The sequence below is a fragment of the Bombina bombina genome, chromosome 4 (assembly GCF_027579735.1).
Source record: "Bombina bombina isolate aBomBom1 chromosome 4, aBomBom1.pri, whole genome shotgun sequence".
In the NCBI taxonomy this organism is placed as follows: Eukaryota; Metazoa; Chordata; class Amphibia; order Anura; family Bombinatoridae; genus Bombina; species Bombina bombina.
In genome coordinates, this window is record NC_069502.1 from 545,662,847 (window position 1) to 545,682,119 (window position 19,273).

Consider the following 19,273-nt stretch of genomic DNA (forward strand, 5'->3'; position numbering starts at 1 on the left):
CTTTCCAAGAAAGTAATTTAATGTCCAATGAATGCATAGGTTCAAACGGAGGAGCTTGAAGAGCCCCCAGAACCAAATTCAAACTCCAAGGAGGAGAAATTGACTTAATGACAGTTTTTATACGAACCAAGGCTTGTACAAAACAATGAATATCAGGAAGATTAGCAATCTTTCTGTGAAAAAGAACAGAAAGAGCAGAGATTTGACCTTTCAAGGAACTTGCGGACAAACCTTTATCTAAACCATCCTGAAGAAACTGTAAAATTCTCGGAATTCTAAAAGAATGCCAGGAAAAATGATGAGAAAGACACCGAGAAATATAAGTCTTCCAGACTCTATAATATATCTCTCTAGATACAGATTTAAGAGCCTGTAACATAGTATTAATCACAGAGTCAGAGAAACCTCTTTGACCAAGAATCAAGCGTTCAATCTCCATACCTTTAAATTTAAGGATTTGAGATCCTGATGGAAAAAAGGACCTTGCGACAGAAGGTCTGGTCTTAACGGAAGAGTCCACGGTTGGCAAGAGGCCATCCGAACAAGATCCGCATACCAAAACCTGTGAGGCCATGCTGGAGCTACCAGCAGAACAAACGAGCATTCCTTCAGAATCTTGGAGATTACTCTTGGAAGAAGAACTAGAGGCGAAAAGATATAGGCAGGATGATACTTCCAAGGAAGTGATAAAGCATCCACTGCCTCCGCCTGAGGATCCCGGGATCTGGACAGATACCTGGGAAGTTTCTTGTTTAGATGAGAAGCCATCAGATCTATTTCTGGAAGTTCCCACATTTGAACAATCTGAAGAAATACCTCTGGGTGAAGAGACCATTCGCCCGGATGCAACGTTTGGCGACTGAGATAATCCGCTTCCCAATTGTCTATACCTGGAATATGAACCGCAGAGATTAGACAGGAGCTGGATTCCGCCCAAACCAGAATTCGAGATACTTCTTTCATAGCCAGAGGACTGTGAGTCCCTCCTTGATGATTGATGTATGCCACAGTTGTGACATTGTCTGTCTGAAAACAAATGAACGATTCTCTCTTCAGAAGAGGCCAAGACTGAAGAGCTCTGAAAATTGCACGGAGTTCCAAAATATTGATCGGTAATCTCACCTCCTGAGATTCCCAAACCCCTTGTGCCGTCAGAGACTCCCACACAGCTCCCCAACCTGTAAGACTTGCATCTGTTGAAATTACAGTCCATGTCGGAAGAACAAAAGAAGCCCCCTGAACTAAACAATGGTGATCTGTCCACCACGTCAGAGAGTGTCGTACAATCAGTTTTAAAGATATTAATTGAGATATCTTTGTGTAATCCCTGCACCATTGGTTCAGCATACAGAGCTGAAGAGGTCGCATGTGAAAAAGAGCAAAGGGGATCGGGTCCGATGCAGCAGTCATAAGACCTAGAATTTCCATGCATAAGGCTACCGAAGGGAATGATTGTGACTGAAGGTTTCGACAAGCTGAAATCAATTTTAGACGTCTCTTGTCTGTCAAAGACAGAGTCATGGACACTGAATCTATCTGGAAACCCAAAAAGGTTACCCTTGTCTGAGGAATCAATGAACTTTTTAGTGAATTGATCCTCCAACCATGATCTTGAAGAAACAACAAAAGTCGATTCGTATGAAATTCTGCTAAATGTGAAGACTGAGCAAGTACCAAGATATCATCCAAATAAGGAAATACCACAATACCCTGTTCTCTGATTACAGACAGAAGGGCACCGAGAACCTTTGTAAAAATTCTTGGAGCTGTTGCTAGGCCAAACGGCAGAGCCACAAACTGGTAATGCCTGTCCAGGAAAGAGAATCTCAGAAACTGATAGTGAGCTGGATGAATCGGAACATGCAGATATGCATCCTGTAAATCTATTGTAGACATATAATGCCCTTGCTGAACAAAAGGCAGGATAGTCCTTACAGTTACCATTTTGAATGTTGGTATCCTTACATAACGATTCAATATTTTTAGATCCAGAACTGGTCTGAAGGAATTCTCCTTCTTTGGTACAATGAAGAGATTCGAATAAAACCCCAGCCCCTGTTCCAGAACTGGAACTGGCATAATTACTCCAGCCAACTCTAGATCTGAAACACATTTCAGAAATGCTTGAGCTTTCGCTGGGTTTACTGGGACACGGGAAAGAAAAAATCTCTTTGCAGGAGGTCTTATCTTGAAACCAATTCTGTACCCTTCTGAAACAATGTTCTGAATCCAAAGATTGTGAACAGAATTGATCCAAATTTCTTTGAAAAAACGTAATCTGCCCCCTACCAGCTGAGCTGGAATGAGGGCCGCACCTTCATGTGGACTTAGAAGCTGGCTTTGCTTTTCTAGAAGGCTTGGATTTATTCCAGACTGGAGATGGTATCCAAACTGAAACTGCTCCTGAGGATGAAGGATCAGGCTTTTGTTCTTTGTTGAAACGAAAGGAACGAAAACGATTATTAGCCCTGTTTTTACCCTTAGATTTTTTATCCTGTGGTAAAAAAGTTCCTTTCCCACCAGTAACAGTTGAGATAATAGAATCCAACTGAGAACCAAATAATTTATTACCCTGGAAAGAAAGGGAAAGTAGAGTTGATTTAGAAGACATATCAGCATTCCAAGTTTTAAGACATAAAGCTCTTCTAGCTAAAATAGCTAGAGACATAAACCTGACATCAACTCTGATAATATAAAAAATGGCATCACAGATAAAATTATTAGCATGTTGAAGAAGAATAATGTTATGAGAATCATGATCTGTTACTTGTTGCGCTAAAGTTTCCAACCAAAAAGTTGAAGCTGCAGCAACATCCGCCAAAGATATAGCAGGTCTAAGAAGATTACCTGAACACAAATAAGCTTTTCTTAGAAAGGATTCAATTTTCCTATCTAAAGGATCCTTAAAGGAAGTACCATCTGCCGTAGGAATAGTAGTACGTTTAGCAAGGGTAGAGATAGCCCCATTAACTTTAGGTATTTTGTCCCAAAACTCTAATCTGTCAGACGGCACAGGATATAATTGCTTAAAACGTTTAGAAGGAGTAAATGAATTACCCAAATTATTCCATTCCCTGGAAATTACTTCAAAAATAGCACCAGGAACAGGAAAAACTTCTGGAATAACTACAGGAGATTTAAAGACCCTGTCTAAACGTTTAGATTTAGTATCAAGAGGACCAGAATCCTCAATTTCTAATGCAATTAGGACTTCTTTAAGTAAAGAACGAATAAATTCCATTTTAAATAAATATGAAGATTTATCAGCATCAACCTCTGAAACAGAATCCTCTGAACCAGAAGAATCATTAGAATCAGAATGATGATGTTCATTTAAAAATTCATCTGGATAAAGAGAAGTTTTAAAAGACTTTTTATGTGTACTAGAAGGAGGAATAACAGACATAGCCTTCTTAATAGATTCAGAAACAAAATCTCTTATGTTATCAGGAACACTCTGAACATTAGATGTTGATGGAACTGCAACAGGTAATGGTATTTTACTAAAGGAAATATTTTCTGCACTAACAAGTTTGTCATGACATTTAATACAAACAACAGCTGGAGGAACAGCTACCAAAAGTTTACAGCAGATACACTTAGCTTTGGTAGTTCCAGCACCAGGCAGCGATTTTCCTGAAGTATCTTCTGACTCAGATGCAACATGAGACATCTTGCAATATGTAAGAGAAAAAACAACATATAAAGCAAAATTGATCAAATTCCTTAAATGACAGTTTCAGGAATGGGAAAAAATGTCAAAGAACAAGCTTCTAGCAACCAGAAGCAATGAAAAATGAGACTTAAATAATGTGGAGACAAAAGCGACAGCCATATTTTTTTAGCGCCAAATAAGACGCCCACATTATTTGGCGCCTAAATGCTTTTGGCGCCAAAAATGACGCCACATCCGGAACGCCGTCATTTTTGGCGCAAAAGAACGTAAAAAAATGGCGCAACTTCCGGCGACACGTATGACGCCGGAAACAGAAAAGATTTTTTGCGCCAAAAAAGTCTGCGCCAAGAATGACGCAATAAAATGAAGCATTTTCAGCCCCCGCGAGCCTAACAGCCCACAGGGAAAAAGTCAAATTTTTTAAGGTAAGAAAAAATGATTGATTCAAATGCATTATCCCAAATATGAAACTGACTGTCTGAAAATAAGGAATGTTGAACATCCTGAGTCAAGGCAAATAAATGTTTGAATACATATATTTAGAACTTTATAAAAAAGCGCCCAACCATAGCTTAGAGTGTCACAGAAAATAAGACTTGCTTACCCCAGGACACTCGTCTACATGTTGTAGAAAGCCAAACCAGTACTGAAACGAAAATCAGCAGAGGTAATGGTATATATATATAAGAGTATATCGTCGATCTGAAAAGGGAGGTAAGAGATGAATCTCTACGACCGATAACAGAGAACCTATGAAATAGACCCTGTAGAAGGAGATCATTGCATTCAAATAGGCAATACTCTCCTCACATCCCTCTGACATTCACTGCACGCTGAGAGGAAAACCGGGCTCCAACCTGCTGCGGAGCGCATATCAACGTATAATCTAGCACAAACTTACATCACCACCTCCATAGGAGGCAAAGTTTGTAAAACTGATTTGTGGGTGTGGTGAGGGGTGTATTTATAGGCATTTTGAGGTTTGGGAAACTTTGCCCCTCCTGGTAGGAATGTATATCCCATACGTCACTAGCTCATGGACTCTTGCTAATTACATGAAAGAAATGGACTAGTCATACCTTGAGCAGAAAAGTCTGCTAACTGTTCCCCCCAACTGAAGTTCTCTGGGCTCAACAGTCCTGCGTGGGAACAGCAATAGATTTTAGTTACTGCTGCTAAAATCATACTCCTCTTTTAAACAGAACTCTTCATCCCTTTCTGTTTTAGAGTAAATAGTACAAACCAGCACTATTTAAAAATAACAAACTCTTGATAGCAGAATAAAAAAACTACAACTAAACATCACATACTCTTCACCATCTCCGTGGAGATGCTACTTGTTCAGAGCGGCAAAGAGAATGACTGGGGGGGGCGGAGCCTGAGGAGGGGCTATATGGGCAGCTTTTGCTGTGCTCTTTGCCATTTCCTGTTAGGGAAGAGAATATTCCCACAAGTAATGGATGACGCTGTGGACCGGACACACCAATGTTGGAGAAACTTAGGTTAACAAAATGTTTATTTCAAGAACAGCTATTAGTTAATAGTATACAGAGACTGAAAGCCCCCCTTAAGTGCCATCTTTTACTTAAATAAACTTGTCAACAGCATGTCTAAGTTTTCTGAATTAAATATTTGCAAAGTGTGAGAATGCTGCTTAAAGCATCTAACTCAGAAAGGATGTCTCTAAAAACATAGGGAGCATTCCAATTAGCATGTTAATTTTGCTACTAACAGACATTGCCATGTTACAATACAGAAGCCATGGCTAGAGCAACAATTCCCTTGTAAGGAACCACAGAGCACTGCATATGGGGCATGAAAGGTCTGTGGGATGTAATGACCAGTGTTAATGGGATCCAGAGCAGCAATTTATAGCAGAAGGAGCATTTATAATAAAAATTAACACACCAGACTTCCGGTGGGTGGTGCTTTAAGATGGCCGCAAGTTTGAGCGGCTCTGCTTAAATCTTTTAGTTTTTTCTCTGAATCTTACTAAAGCTTTCACCATCCTGCTAACCCTTAACAGTTTAAGCTGTTTGGGAACCTCAAAGGATCAAGTTTGACACCTCTTGGCCCCCGAGAAGTCAGAAGTTGACAAGTACAGAGAGAGAGGCTCTAGGGACAACATTACATGCTGTCGGGAGAGGAGTCAAGAATGGATACTTTTTTCACTAAAAGGGACAGTCGATCTCAAGACATGATGTCTTCCTTAAAGAAAATGCTGTTGCCGGCTTTGGATAAGTTAAAACTTACACTGCAAAAGTTGCTAACAGATACTCAACTCGAGATTTTTTTGCATCACCCCTCAAACTGGCGCCAAACCTCAGCAGAACCACTTTGTGAGAAGGTCTGCGTGCTTCCAGAGGTGTATCTACCTGAACTGACTGAGGGATCACAGGGGCGACAGAAGCGGGCACAGCTACCCGATATGACTCTATTTGTTATCGGCTCACCGGACTACTGCTCGACATCACAAAACAGTGAACAAGATTCTATCATAGACACAGCAGCTCTGCGGTCGGGCAGGAAAACACCAGGCACAGCACTCACACAGCTGCATGTTCCGGGAACTTGCTCCCCCCCCCACCTGTGGATGAGAAGCGCAAATCCCCACTCTATTTACCAGCTAGACGGCAGTGTACAGCTCTGTGAACCAAAATCAGTAGTGGCTCATTTGACCCTTAAATTTGGATCAGTACTGCTCGCAGACGCTGACAGCCCAACTCCCCAGGTCTATACAGGGTATATTCGCAGATCAATGGGCATAATAGAAGAATGGGACACAGCGGTTTGCGTATGTATGGCTCAGCTGAGGGAGCAGCTAATTTTTGTCCTCATTACAGCCTGATCTTGAATGCCTTGGTTGGAAGGGATACTTGAGGGCCGGTTCACCGACCGGTATCGGATGATCCTGTGATTCCGCTCAGACAGGGTGCTGCTTCGATCCTGTTTTCAGCATTGTTGTGGAGGTATGGCATCACAATGGAGAACATTGGTCAGCATGATACAGGAGTAAATGAAGACAAGGCACTTTAATCTACTCTAGTTGATGTGCCAATAACATAACCTCTGCATAAAACAAGACTCTGAATAAAACAAGACTCTGAATAAAACAAGACCCTTTTAAATTAATAAGTTAACACGGCATCCTCATTATAACACCTGTTAACGTTTATTCGGCTTATTCTTTTATTACAAAAGTATATGACTTTCACAAAAAACAAAATTTATGCTTACCTGATAAAATTCTTTCTCTTGTGGTGTATCCAGTCCACGGGTTCATCCATTACTTGTGGGATATTCTCCTTCCCAACAGGAAGTTGCAAGAGGACACCCACAGCAGAGCTGTCTATATAGCTCCTCCCCTAACCCCCACCTCCAGTCATTCGACCGAAGACAAGTAAGAAAAAGGAGAAACTATAGGGTGCAGTGGTGACTGTAGTTTAAAAAATAAAAACACCTGCCTTAAAGTGACAGGGCAGGCCGTGGACTGGATACACCACAAGAGAAAGAAATTTATCAGGTAAGCATAAATTTTGTTTTCTCTTGTAAGGTGTATCCAGTCCACAGGTTCATCCATTACTTGTGGGATACCAATACCAAAGCTTTAGGACACGGATGAAGGGAGGGACAAGGCAGGTACTTAAACGGAAGGCACCACTGCCTGTAAGACCTTTCTCCTAAAAATAGCCTCTAAGGAAGCAAAAGTATCAAAAATCCACATTCAGACAGTCTTCTTGAAAATGTTATTGTTTAACCTCTTAGTGACCAGACCATTTTTCAATTTTTTCACCATTAAGGAGCAGGGCTATTTTTTTTTACATTTTTACATTTCTGCTGTGTTTGTGTTAGCTGTACTCATTTACTGTACCAACACATATTATATACAGTTTTTCTCGCCATTAAATGAACTTTCTAAAGATACCATTATTTTCATCAAATCTTATAATTTACTATACATTTTTTTGTAAAATATGATGAAAAAATTGAAAAAAACAAATTTTTCTAACTTTGACCCCCAAAATCTGTTACACTTCTACAACCACCAAAAAACACCCATGCTAAATCATTTCTAAATTTTGTACTGAGTTGAGACATACCCAATGTTTACAGGTTCTTTGCAAGTTATAGGGCAATAAGTACAAGTAGCACTTTGCTAATTCCAAACCATTTTTTTAAAAAAAAATAGCGATTTAGTAGACAACCCAAAGTATTGATCTAGGCCCATTTTAGTATATTTCATGTAACCATTTCACCGATCAAATAAAATAAATCGTTAACTTTTTCACTAACTTTAGATTTCTTACTGAAATTATTTACAAACAGCTTGTGCAATTATGGCACAAATGGTTGTTAATGCTTCTCTGTGATCCCCTTTGTTCAGAAATAGCAGACATATATGGCTTTGGCATTGCTTTTTGGTAATTAGAAGGCTGTTAAATGCCGCTGCACACCACAATTGTATTATGCCCAGCAGTTAAGGGGTTAATTAGGTAGCTTGTAGGGTTAATTGTATCTTTATTGTAGAAATCAGCCTCCCACATCCCCCCCCAGATCCCTCTCTAATCCCCCTCAAACAGCTCTCTTCCCTCCCTCACCTCACAATTGTCACCATCTTAAGAACTGTCAGAAAGTCTGTCAGTACTAAAATAAAATTATTATTTTTTTAAATCTACCCCCCTCTACCTATTTACCGCCATGTTGGGTACTGGCAGCTGCTAAAAAATAAAAAAAACTATTTTTTTCTGTAGTGTAGCTGCCCCCCTTAATACCCTCCCCCACCCCATATCCCTTTCCCAACATTTATTCCCCCCTCCCTACCCATACAATATCTAGGCATCACTGCAATACCCTGAAAGTGTCTGGAAGCGATCACGGTCGCTTCCAGCGCTTGAAACCCTCAGGACGTGCAGGGAACATCCTTGGTCATTAACAACCGGTTTTTGTAGGAGGTACCCTGCACGTCCTTGGTCATGAAGGGGTTAAAAAGATAAATAATCCCTTTATTACCCAGTCCCCAGTTTTGCAAAACCAACACGGTTATATTAATATACTTTTTACCTCTGTGATTACCTTGTATCTAAGCTTTTGCAGACTGCCCTCTTATCTCAGTGCTTTTGTTAGACTTGTATTTTAGCCAATCAGTGCCGATTCATAAATAACTCCATGGGAGTGAGCACAATTTTTATCTATATAAACACACAAGAACTAGCCCTGTGTAGCTGTGAAAAACGGTCAAAATGCACTGAGATAAGAGACTGACGTCAACGGCTTAGTAATTAGCATATGATCCTACCTAGGTTTAGCTTGTAACAAATAATACCAAGAGATAAAAGCAAATGATGATAAAAGTAAATTGGAAAGTTGTTTAAAATTGCATGCCCTATCTGAATCATAAAAGTTTAATTTTGACTTTACTGTCCCTTTAACATATTTATTAAAAAAAGCAAGAATGTATTTTAGGTAGCATTTTGTAATTTTCAGATGAAGAATTATAAATTCAGTGAATGCTCATGATACAAGCAATAAAGATAAAACTATACAGAAATACTTTGATCAGTCACATTTCTCATATTCCTTTCCTGTAACCTTCCCTTTCCCTCCTGAAACCCTATTTATTTTTTGTTAAATTTCAGCTAAGATGACAGTTGATTGTGAAGCTGCTTTAGTATATTTTGAATTGCAAACTAGATATTGGATGTACTATATAAATCATAGTTGTAATGTTCCTGATTAACATATTAGTATTCCTTTATTTGCAAACATCTAATAAACAAATCAAGAAGCAAATTAAGTATTCACGGACACAACACAATACACACTACCACCAGCTCTCTGAGCCTGAATAGTGATGCATGGGCCCTCACAGCATAAGTGCGTATGCCGCTGAAAAACAAACATTTATGCCAGCAGGATGCGGCAAAGAGCACCCCAGCAAATATGTTAAGTATCACTTCCCTTAACCATAACCCCCAGTCATTCGGCCGAAGGTAAGCATACATTTTGTTTTCTTTCCTATGGCATAGAGAGTCCACAATTCATTCCAATTACTAGTGGGAACCAATACCCAAGCTAGAGGACACAGAATGAAAAGGGAGGGAGAAACAAGACAGTTAGGCCTAAACCGAAGGCACCACCGCTTGAAGAACCTGTCTCCCATATGAAGCCTCAGCGGATGCAAAAGTATCAAATTTGGAAAATTTTGAAAAAGTATGAATAGAGGACCATGTGGTCGCCTTGCAAATCTGTTCCACAGAGGTTTCATTCTTGAAAGCCGAAGATGAGACTGCTCTAGTGGAAAGAGCCGTAATTCTCTCAAGAGGCTGCTGTCCAGCTGTCTTATAAGCTAGATGAATAACACTTCTAAACCAGAAAGAAAACATAAATTATGCTTACCTGATAATTTCATTTCCATTTTTACGAGGAGAGTCCACGGCTTCATTCATTATTTGTGGGAAATACAGAACCTGGCCACCAGGAGGAGGCAAAGACACCCCAGTCAAAGGCTTAAATACCTCCCCCACTCCCCTCATCCCCCAGTCATTCTGCCGAGGGAACAAGGAACAGTAGGAGAAATATCAGGGTATAAATGGTGCCAGAAGAAAAAACAAAAGAAATTTAGGTCCGCCCATCTGAGAACCGGGCGGGAGTCGTGGACTCTCCTCGTCCTCGAAACGATGGAAATGAAATTATCAGGTAAGCATAATTTATGTTTTCCATCTAATACAAGAAGAGTCCACAGCTTCATTGATAAGGAAGTAGAAGAAGCCTTCTGCCCCTTGCGCTTCCCCGAATAGACAACAAACAAAGCTGAAGTTTGTCTGAAATCCTAAGTAGCCTGAAGATAGAAATTCAAAGCTCAAACCACATCCAAATTATGAACGAACCATTCCTTCGAAGAAGGTCTAGGACACAGGGAAGGAACCACAATTTCCTGATTAATGTTGCGATCAGACACAACCTTAGGGAGAAATCCCAGCCCAGTGCACAGGACAGCCTTATCTGCATGGAAAACCATGTAAGGAGGCTCACATTGCAAGGACGCTAATTCAGACACTCTGTGCGCCGAAGCAATGGCCAGTAGAAAAAGAGCCTTCCAAGACAGAGTCTTAATATCAAGAGAATGCATAGGCTTGAACGGAGCCCCTTGCAAAACCTTCAGAACCAGATTCAAACTCCAAGGAGAAGCAGAATGTCTAAATACAGGCCTGATCCTGGACAGAGCCTGAACAAAAGACTGTATATCACGGAGCTCAGCAAGCTTCTTGTGCAACAACACAGAGTCTGAATCTGTCTCCTTAAGGAACTGGTGGTAAATCCCTTCTCCAAACCACCCTGAAGGAAGGAAAAAATTCTGGATACCCAGACCTTATGCCAGGAATATCCACGAGTTTCACACCAGAGTAAGTAGATCTGCCATACCTTATGATAGATGCGACGGGTGAATTCTGGCTTGAATAAGAGTATCAATTACCCTCTCAAAAAATCCTCTTCTGGCTAAGACTAAGCGTTCAATCTCCACGCAGTCAGCATCAGAGAATCTAGATTCTGATGCACAAAGGGACCCTGTACCAGCAGATTCCTGCGACAGGGCAACCTCCATGGAGGGTACGATGACATCCCCAACAGATCCACAAACCACGTCCTCTGCGGCCACAATGGAGCAATCACAATAGTTGACGCTTTCTCTTGTTTGATGTGTGACACTACATGAGGTAGAAGTGGTAACGGTGGAAATATAAAAACTAGGTTAAATCCCCAAGGCACTGCTAAGGCATCTATCAGTTCTGCAGGGAAACCGTATCTGTGTAGCTTGAAGTTGAGTCTGGATGTCATGAGATCTATCTCCGGAGTCCCCAACTGTTGCTAATCTCCGCAAATACTTAGGGGTGAAGAGACCATTCCCCGAATGAAACGGCTGTCTGCTGAGAAAATCCGCTTCCCAATTGTCCACACCCGGGATGTGGATCACTGATAGCGAGCAGTCGTGGGCCTCCGCCCACTCCAGAATCTGAGACACTTCCCTCATGGCTAGGGAGCTTCTTGTTCCCCCCTGATGGTTGATGTAAGCCACTGAGGTAATATTGACCGACTGGAATCTGATGAACTTGGACGAACCCAGGAGGAGTCAAGCCCCCAGAGCACTGAAGGTTGCCCGAACTTCCAGGATGTTGATCGGGAGAAGAGACTCCTTCCGATTCCCATGCCCTGTGCATTCCTGGCACCCCAAACCACTCCCCAACCTGAGAGACTTGCGCCCCTAGTCACAATCTCCCAAGATGGTCTGAGGAAGGATGTCCCCTGGGACAGCTGATCTGGATGGAGCCACCAAGAGAGAGATTCCCTCTAACTGTTGTCCAGAGAGATCAGTTGGGATAGGTCCGAATGATCGTCGTTGCACTGCCTCAGCATGCACAGCTGAAGAGGCCGGAGATGGAATCTGGCGAATGGAATGACATCTATAGTGGATACCATGAGCCCAATCACTAGGGGCAGTATAGACCTTATAGTCTCCATTTTGAACAATGGAACCGACAGAAACTTGTTCAAGCACTTGAGGTCCAGAATCAGGCGAAACGTGCCCTCCTTCTTTGGTACCACGAAAAGGTTTGAATAGTACCCTAGAACCCTTTTTGCTAGAGGTACCGGTACAATTACTCCTAGAGAGGAGAGATCCCTCACGCACTATAGAAAGGCATCTCGTTTCTCTGGTTTTGACGATAGATTTGACAAGAGGAATCTGACCCTGGTAGAATGCGTTTTGAAATCAATCCTGTAACCCTGGGCAACAACTTCCAGAACCCAAGGATCCTGTACGTCTCTCATCCAAGCCTCCACAAAAAGAGATAGTCTGTTCCCTACGAGATCCAGAGACGGATTGGGGGCCGCCGCTTCATGCCGATTTTGTCTCGGCGGGCTTCTTGCTCTGCTTGGCTTTATTCCAAGACTGAGATGGTTTCCAAGATCCCTTGGACTGCTCGGGTTTTGCATCAGGCTTCTGTCGTTGGGACTTGTCAGAACGAAAGGGACTAAAATGAGGACTCTTAGGTTATTCTTCTTTATCCTGTGGAAGAAAGGCACCCTTGCCCCTCATGACCGTGGAGCCTGGACCGAAAATAATTTTTCCCTTAAATGGAAGGGAAAGCAATCTAGATTTGGACGTCATGTCAGCAGACCACGACTTCAACCCCAGAGCCCTCCGGGCCAGAACAGAAAAGCCTGATGTCTTGGCATTCAAGCGAATAATCTGCATATTAGCATCACAAATAAATGAATTAGCTACCCTCAGGGCCTTAATTCTTTCATGTATCTCATTGAGGGGAGTCTCCACCTCGATAATTTCTGACAGAGAGTCACACCAACAGGTAGTGGCTCCTGCTACTGCAGTGACCATGGCTGCAGGTTGAAATACGAACCCCGTGTGCTGAAACATCTTTCTTTACAGGAACTCTAATTTCTTATCCATGGGTTCCTTAAACGACGAACTATCCTCGAGCAGGATAATGATGTGCTTAGCGAGCGTGGAGATAGCTCCATCCACCTTAGTGACAGATCCCCACAATTCTAGCTGAGAGTCTGGAACCGGGTACAATTTTTTAAACGACGAAGAAGGGAATAAAGACTATACAAGTCTCTACCATTCATTCTTAATAATATTTGCCATCTTAACGGTAACAGGGAAAGTCTGGGGCACTACCCTGTCCTCAAACTTCAAGCTTAGGAATAGAAGGTTCCTCTGGTAACTTTGGTTCCGGAACCTCTAGAGTAGCCAACACCTCCTTTAATAAAAAGCGTAAGTTCTCCATCCTAAACCTAAAGTCTGGTTCCTCCGCACCCAGAGGTTTAGAGGCCGCAGATTCCGACCCAGAAAGCACTGAAGACCGCAGATACCGCTGTTTGAAACTGCTCAGCAAAATCAGGCAGCAACATGGCCCCTCCCACAGGAGGATTAGAAGTGCACTGGGGAGCTGCATGTGTAATCGGAGATGAATGTAGGGAATGCACCTCGCAGGACGGAGACCCCTCAGAGGTGGATGGCTCAGTGGTACTAAACATCTTATTTCTTTTAGATATCACTATTTTATTGAGGCATGTGGAACATAGTTGAGCAGGCGGGTATAACAAAGCCTCCTCACAATAAACACAGGCATTAGATTTAGGTAAAGAGGGAGTACCCTCTAACATATCAGAGTCCTCCATAGCTTATGCCTTTATTATGGACTACATCAAAAATTAAATGGCACCTTTATACTCCCAATGGCCGGGGCACTCACCACCTCCTATGACCCAGGCCCACAGAGAAACCGTTTTAGTCTCCTGCAACCGACGGTCAGGAAAGGAATAGAATGAGGCCCCACCCGGTCACATGGAGTGCCATGCCAAGAACAAGTGCGCCAAACTAAACAGACTGCGCAGTAATCAAAATGAAGGAAGAACCTGACTGTTCACACATTGCCAGAGCCACAACTCACACATGTTGCAGCAAAAAAAAAAAAAAACACAATAAAGCAATCATGTATACAACCCCCCCCCCCCCCGTTCAATAATCACCTTCCGGAGATATTAACCCTTGATTCTATACAGATAAAATTAGCCACACTGTGACCCTGTCTTCTTGTGTTATCATTACAGATATAAAAAATGAAACGATCTTACCAGAATCAACGCCGTGGAACAGGAACACGGCCTCTCAAGTTTGACAGTATGTAGCATCGCTCCTGACATGGACTTGAGTGAAGAAAGCAGGCAGTGAAACTTGTCAACACTGATTGCTTTTGGAGCTGTTAATACGAGTCTTGATGGTTTCGCAGAAAGACTCCCCCTGCATCTCCAGACCCTAACATTCATCAATACTCTCACTGAGAGGCTGACAAGACTGCTTAAAACTCCAGTCCCATTCCGAAGAGTACTACCCTCCATAAGAGACTACTCCAAAATCTTCTGACACTTCTCTGCCATCCTCCTGTGACGAAAGGCAAAGAATGACTGGGGGATGAGGGGATTGGGGGAGGTATTTAAGCTTTTGGCTGGGGTGTCTTTGCCTCCACCTGGTGGCCAGGTTCTCTATTTCCTACAAGTAATAAATGAAGCCGTGGACTCTCCTCGTATTAGATGGAAAGAGTAATAGAAGTGGCCTTCTGACCCTTAGGTTTACCAGAAAAAACAATGAACAAAGCAGAAGATTTCCAAAAATCTTTAGTTGCTTGAAGGTAAAATTTAAGAGCATGCACAACATAAAAATTTAGCAAAAGTCGTTCCTTCTGGGAAGAAGCATTAGGACAAAAAGAGGGAACCACAATTTCCTGATTAATATTGCGATCTGACAGGGAAAAACTCTAGCTTGGTACGAAGGACCGCCTTATCACCCTGAAAAATGAGGTAAGGGGAATCAAACTGAAGAGCCGAAAGCTCAGAAACTCTGCGAGCAGAAGCAATAGCAATAAGAAACAAAACCTTCCAAGACAACAACTTAATACCAACAGAATGCATTGGCTCAAACTGAGCCTGCTGCAAAACTCTAAGAACAAGGTTAAGGCTCCAAGGAGGAGCAACCGACTTAAACACAGGCTTAATTCTGACCAAAGCCTGAACAAAGACTGAAGGGGTAATGTAGGTCTATGATTACGGTCAGAAGGAGACCGAAACCGGTCAGACCATTTTCACTTTGGCTGTCTGCTGAGTTCAGTTGAACTGTATGCGTTGCCGTTTTCTTTTTAAACTACTTTGGAATAAATCTTTTGATTTTTAATATATTTTGGAGGTCGGTTCATTTTGGTATACTCTATTTTTCTTCAAAAGACTGAACCATCTGGCAGAACTGCCAAACATTTGTGCAGAAGAATGGACAATGCCAAAATCTGACCCTTTAGAGTACTGACTGACAAACGTTTCTCCAGACCTTCCTGAAGAAAAGTCAAAATTTGAGGAACTTTAAAGGATTACTTTCTGCTATAATTTTTAAGATAAACAACTAACATATTAAAGTTAATAAACATTAATTAAAACCTACTGATCTATATTTTCTCCAAAACGAAGTTTCATAACGTTCTAAAAGTTATATCTTTTATTCGCCGATGATGTCACGTTATCCTGCCCACTATTTTCAGCACTGCGTGTTCAAAATACTTAAACCAATAACTTTGTGTTTAAAGCGCCATTTTGAAACCTAGGTATTGTAAACGGATTGGTACAGAGCAAAGGATACCCACGGAGTGGGTTTGGAAAACAATTAAATTTGCAGACAAGATTTCTGATATACAGTAGAGATATGTTAATAAAATGCTATTGATAAAAAGCGTATTTGGGGTAGTTAGTTAGTAACAGGCATAGAAAATATTTACTTACAGTGGCCCTTTAACTTTGTTTCCAAGAGAACCCCTTAGAATCACACCAATAAAGGTATTTACGCCATACCCTATGGTAAATCTTACGAGTAACAGTTTTACGAGCCTGAAGCATAGTATCTATGACTTTTTCAGAAAAACCACGTCTAGCCAAAACTAGGGGTTCAATCTCCAAGCAGTCAGCTTCAGAGAATCTATATTTAAATGAAGGAAAGGGCCCTGAATTAGAAGGTTCTTCCTCAGAGGAAACCTCCATGGTGGAAGAGATGACATCCTTATCAGATCTGTGAACCAGATCCTGCGAGGCCATGCAGGAGCTATTAGGATCACAGACGCTCTATCCTGTTTGACAGGAGCAATGACTCGCGTTAGAAGAGTAAATGGAGGAAATAGGTATGCTAGATTGAAAATCCAAGGAACCGCCAGAGTGTCTATCAAAATGGCTTGAGGATATCTTGAACTTGAATCGTACCTTGGAAGTTTAGCGTTTTGACGCAATGCCATCAGATCCAACTCTGGAACCACCACCTGAAGGTTATCATTGTGAACACCTCTGGATGGAGAACCCACTCTCCTGGATGAAAAGTCTGTCTGCTCAAAAAATCCACTTCCCAGTTGTCTACCCCTGGGATGTAGATGGCAGAAAGATGACAATCTAGAAATTCCACCCACTGAAGAATGCAAGTCACCTCCTTCATTGCTAAGGAACTCTGAGTTCCTCCTGGTGATTGATGTAGGCAACTGAAGTGATATTGTCCGACTGAATTCTGATAAACTGGAGCAAGGCTAATTGAGGCCAAACTGTCAAAGCATTGAAGATTGCTCTCAACTTCCAAATGTTTATAGGAAGAGAAGAGTCCACAGACCCTGCGCCTTTAATGATCCCCAAACTGCTCCCCAGCCTGGCATTCGTGGACACAATCACCCAGGAAGGTCTCTGGAAACACGTGCCCCGAGACAGATGATCCTGAGACATCCACCACAAGAGAGAGTCTCTTGTTAGAGGATCCAGAACTATCCTCTGCAAAAGATTTGAATGGTCTCCGGTCCATTGTCTGAGCATGCAAAGTTGCAGAGGTCTCAGATGGAACCAAGCATAAGGAATGATGTCGATAGAAGCTACCATCAGACCAATCACCTCCATGCATTGAGCAACTGATGGATGAATCACATACTGGAGAGAAAGGCATGAAGCAAGAAGTTTTGATTTACTGACGTCCGTCAGAAAAACCTTATTAGACAGAGAATCTATAATTGTTCCCAAGAAACATAACCTTGTATCTGGAATAAGGGAACTCTTCCCCAGATTTACTTTCCACCCGTGGGAACATAGAATAGATAACATCTCTATATGACATTTTGCTAGATGAAAAGATGGCGCCTGAACCAAGATGTTGTCCAAATAAGGCACCACAGCAATGCCCTGAGACCTGACCACTGCCAAAAGAGCCCCTAGAACATTTGTGAAAATTCTGGGAGCCGTAGCAAGGCCAAATGGAAGGGCAACAAACTAGAAATAACCTCAGATACAGGTAATGATCCCTGTGAATGAAAAAATACGCATCCTTCAGCTCTATAGCCCTCATGAATTAACCCTCTTGAACCAAAAGAAGAATGGACCAGATGGTTTCCATTTTGAAGGACGGAACCCTAAGAAATTGGTTTAAACACTTTAGGTCCAAAATGGGACGGAAAGTGCCCTCTTTTTTGGGAACTACAAAAAGATTTGAATAGAATCCTAGACCCAGTTCCTCTAGGGGGACTGGGACAATCACTCCCAGGGATGATAGGTCCTTTACGCAATTTAAGAAGGCCTCTCTCTTTATCTGGTTTGCAGATAACCTTGACAGGTGAAATCTGCCTCTGGGAGGACACGTTTTGAATCCTATTCTGAAACCATAAGAATGACTCAAGGATTCAGGATATCCCGTATCCAGGCCTGCAGAAAAAAAGAAAGCATGCCCCCCACCTGATCCATTACAGGATAGGGGGCGACCCCTTTATATTGATTTGGAGTCAGTGAAAGACTTCTTGGTTTGCTTCCCCCTATTGCTGACTGGACCTGCAAGAGGATTTGGATTGATCCGATTTGGAAGAGGAAGACTTTTGTCCCTTAAAGTTACGAAAGGAACGAAAATTAGAATTCTGACGACCCTTAGGTCTATTCTTCTTATCCTGGTGTAAGAAAGAACCCTTTCCACCAGTAACGTCAGAAATAATGTCAGCCAGACCTGGACCAAACAAGGTTTTGTCCTTATAAGGCAAAGATAAAAGCTTAGACTTGGATGTAGCATCTGCAGATCAAGATTTTAACCACAGAGCTCTGTAAAACCAGACATCTTAGCACCCAATCTAAGAACTTGCATATTGGCATCACAAATTATGGTATAGGCTAATTTGAGAGCTTTGATCCGATCTTGGATCTCCTCTATAGTAGTCTCCTCCTGGATAAGATTAGATAAATCATCACACCAATAAGATGCAGCCTCCGCAACTTTAGCAATTCTAGCAACAGGTTGCCACTGCAAACACTGATGAATATACATTTTCTTTAAAAATGTCTCAAGCTTCTTATCCATAGGATCTTTGAAAGAACAACTATCCTCAACAGGAATAGTCATTCTTTTAGCCAAAGTAGAGATAGCACCCTCTACCTTAGGTACTGTGCGCCATAAGTCACGAATAGCATCAGCAACAGGAAACATCTTCTTAAAAACAGGGGACGGAGAAAAAGGAATTCCTGGCTTATCCCATTCCTGAGTGATGATATCTGCCATACGGTCTGGAACTGGAAATTCTTCCTTGGATGCAGGTACTTCATACACCCTACTAGACCTCTTTGAATTCTCTGCAACAGACAATTCTGCTTCTTCGAGAGTAGCAAGAACTTGTTCTAATTTAAATCTGAAATTGATTTCCCCTGAATCTGTAGCATTTGTCATTACAGTATCAGAATCTGATAACTCACCCTCAGAAGCCTCTGAGGATTTATAAGATAACTAGGAAAGACTGACTAACGCAGTCTTAGCTGAGTCAGAACCCTTACCAAGATTAATACACTTGGATTTCCTCTTACGTTTAAAAGAAACCGGAAAAGCTGATAAAGCTGCAGACACAGCAGATGATATTTGTACAGCAAAATCCGTAGGTAAATAAACACCCCCAGAAGGAGTCTGAGAGGAACCGCAGGGCACTTCATGTGAAATAGAATGGGACGTTTGAGGAGGTAACTGAGGCACGGCCTGGACAGCAT

At 41.9% G+C, this 19,273-nt stretch overlaps 1 protein-coding gene across 1 annotated transcript in view; it reads right to left on the minus strand.

Moving 5' to 3' along the window:
• UBE3D (ubiquitin protein ligase E3D) overlaps positions 1-19,273 on the minus strand; it is an 875,767-nt gene that overhangs the window by 179,205 nt on the left and 677,289 nt on the right. The window lies entirely within an intron of this gene.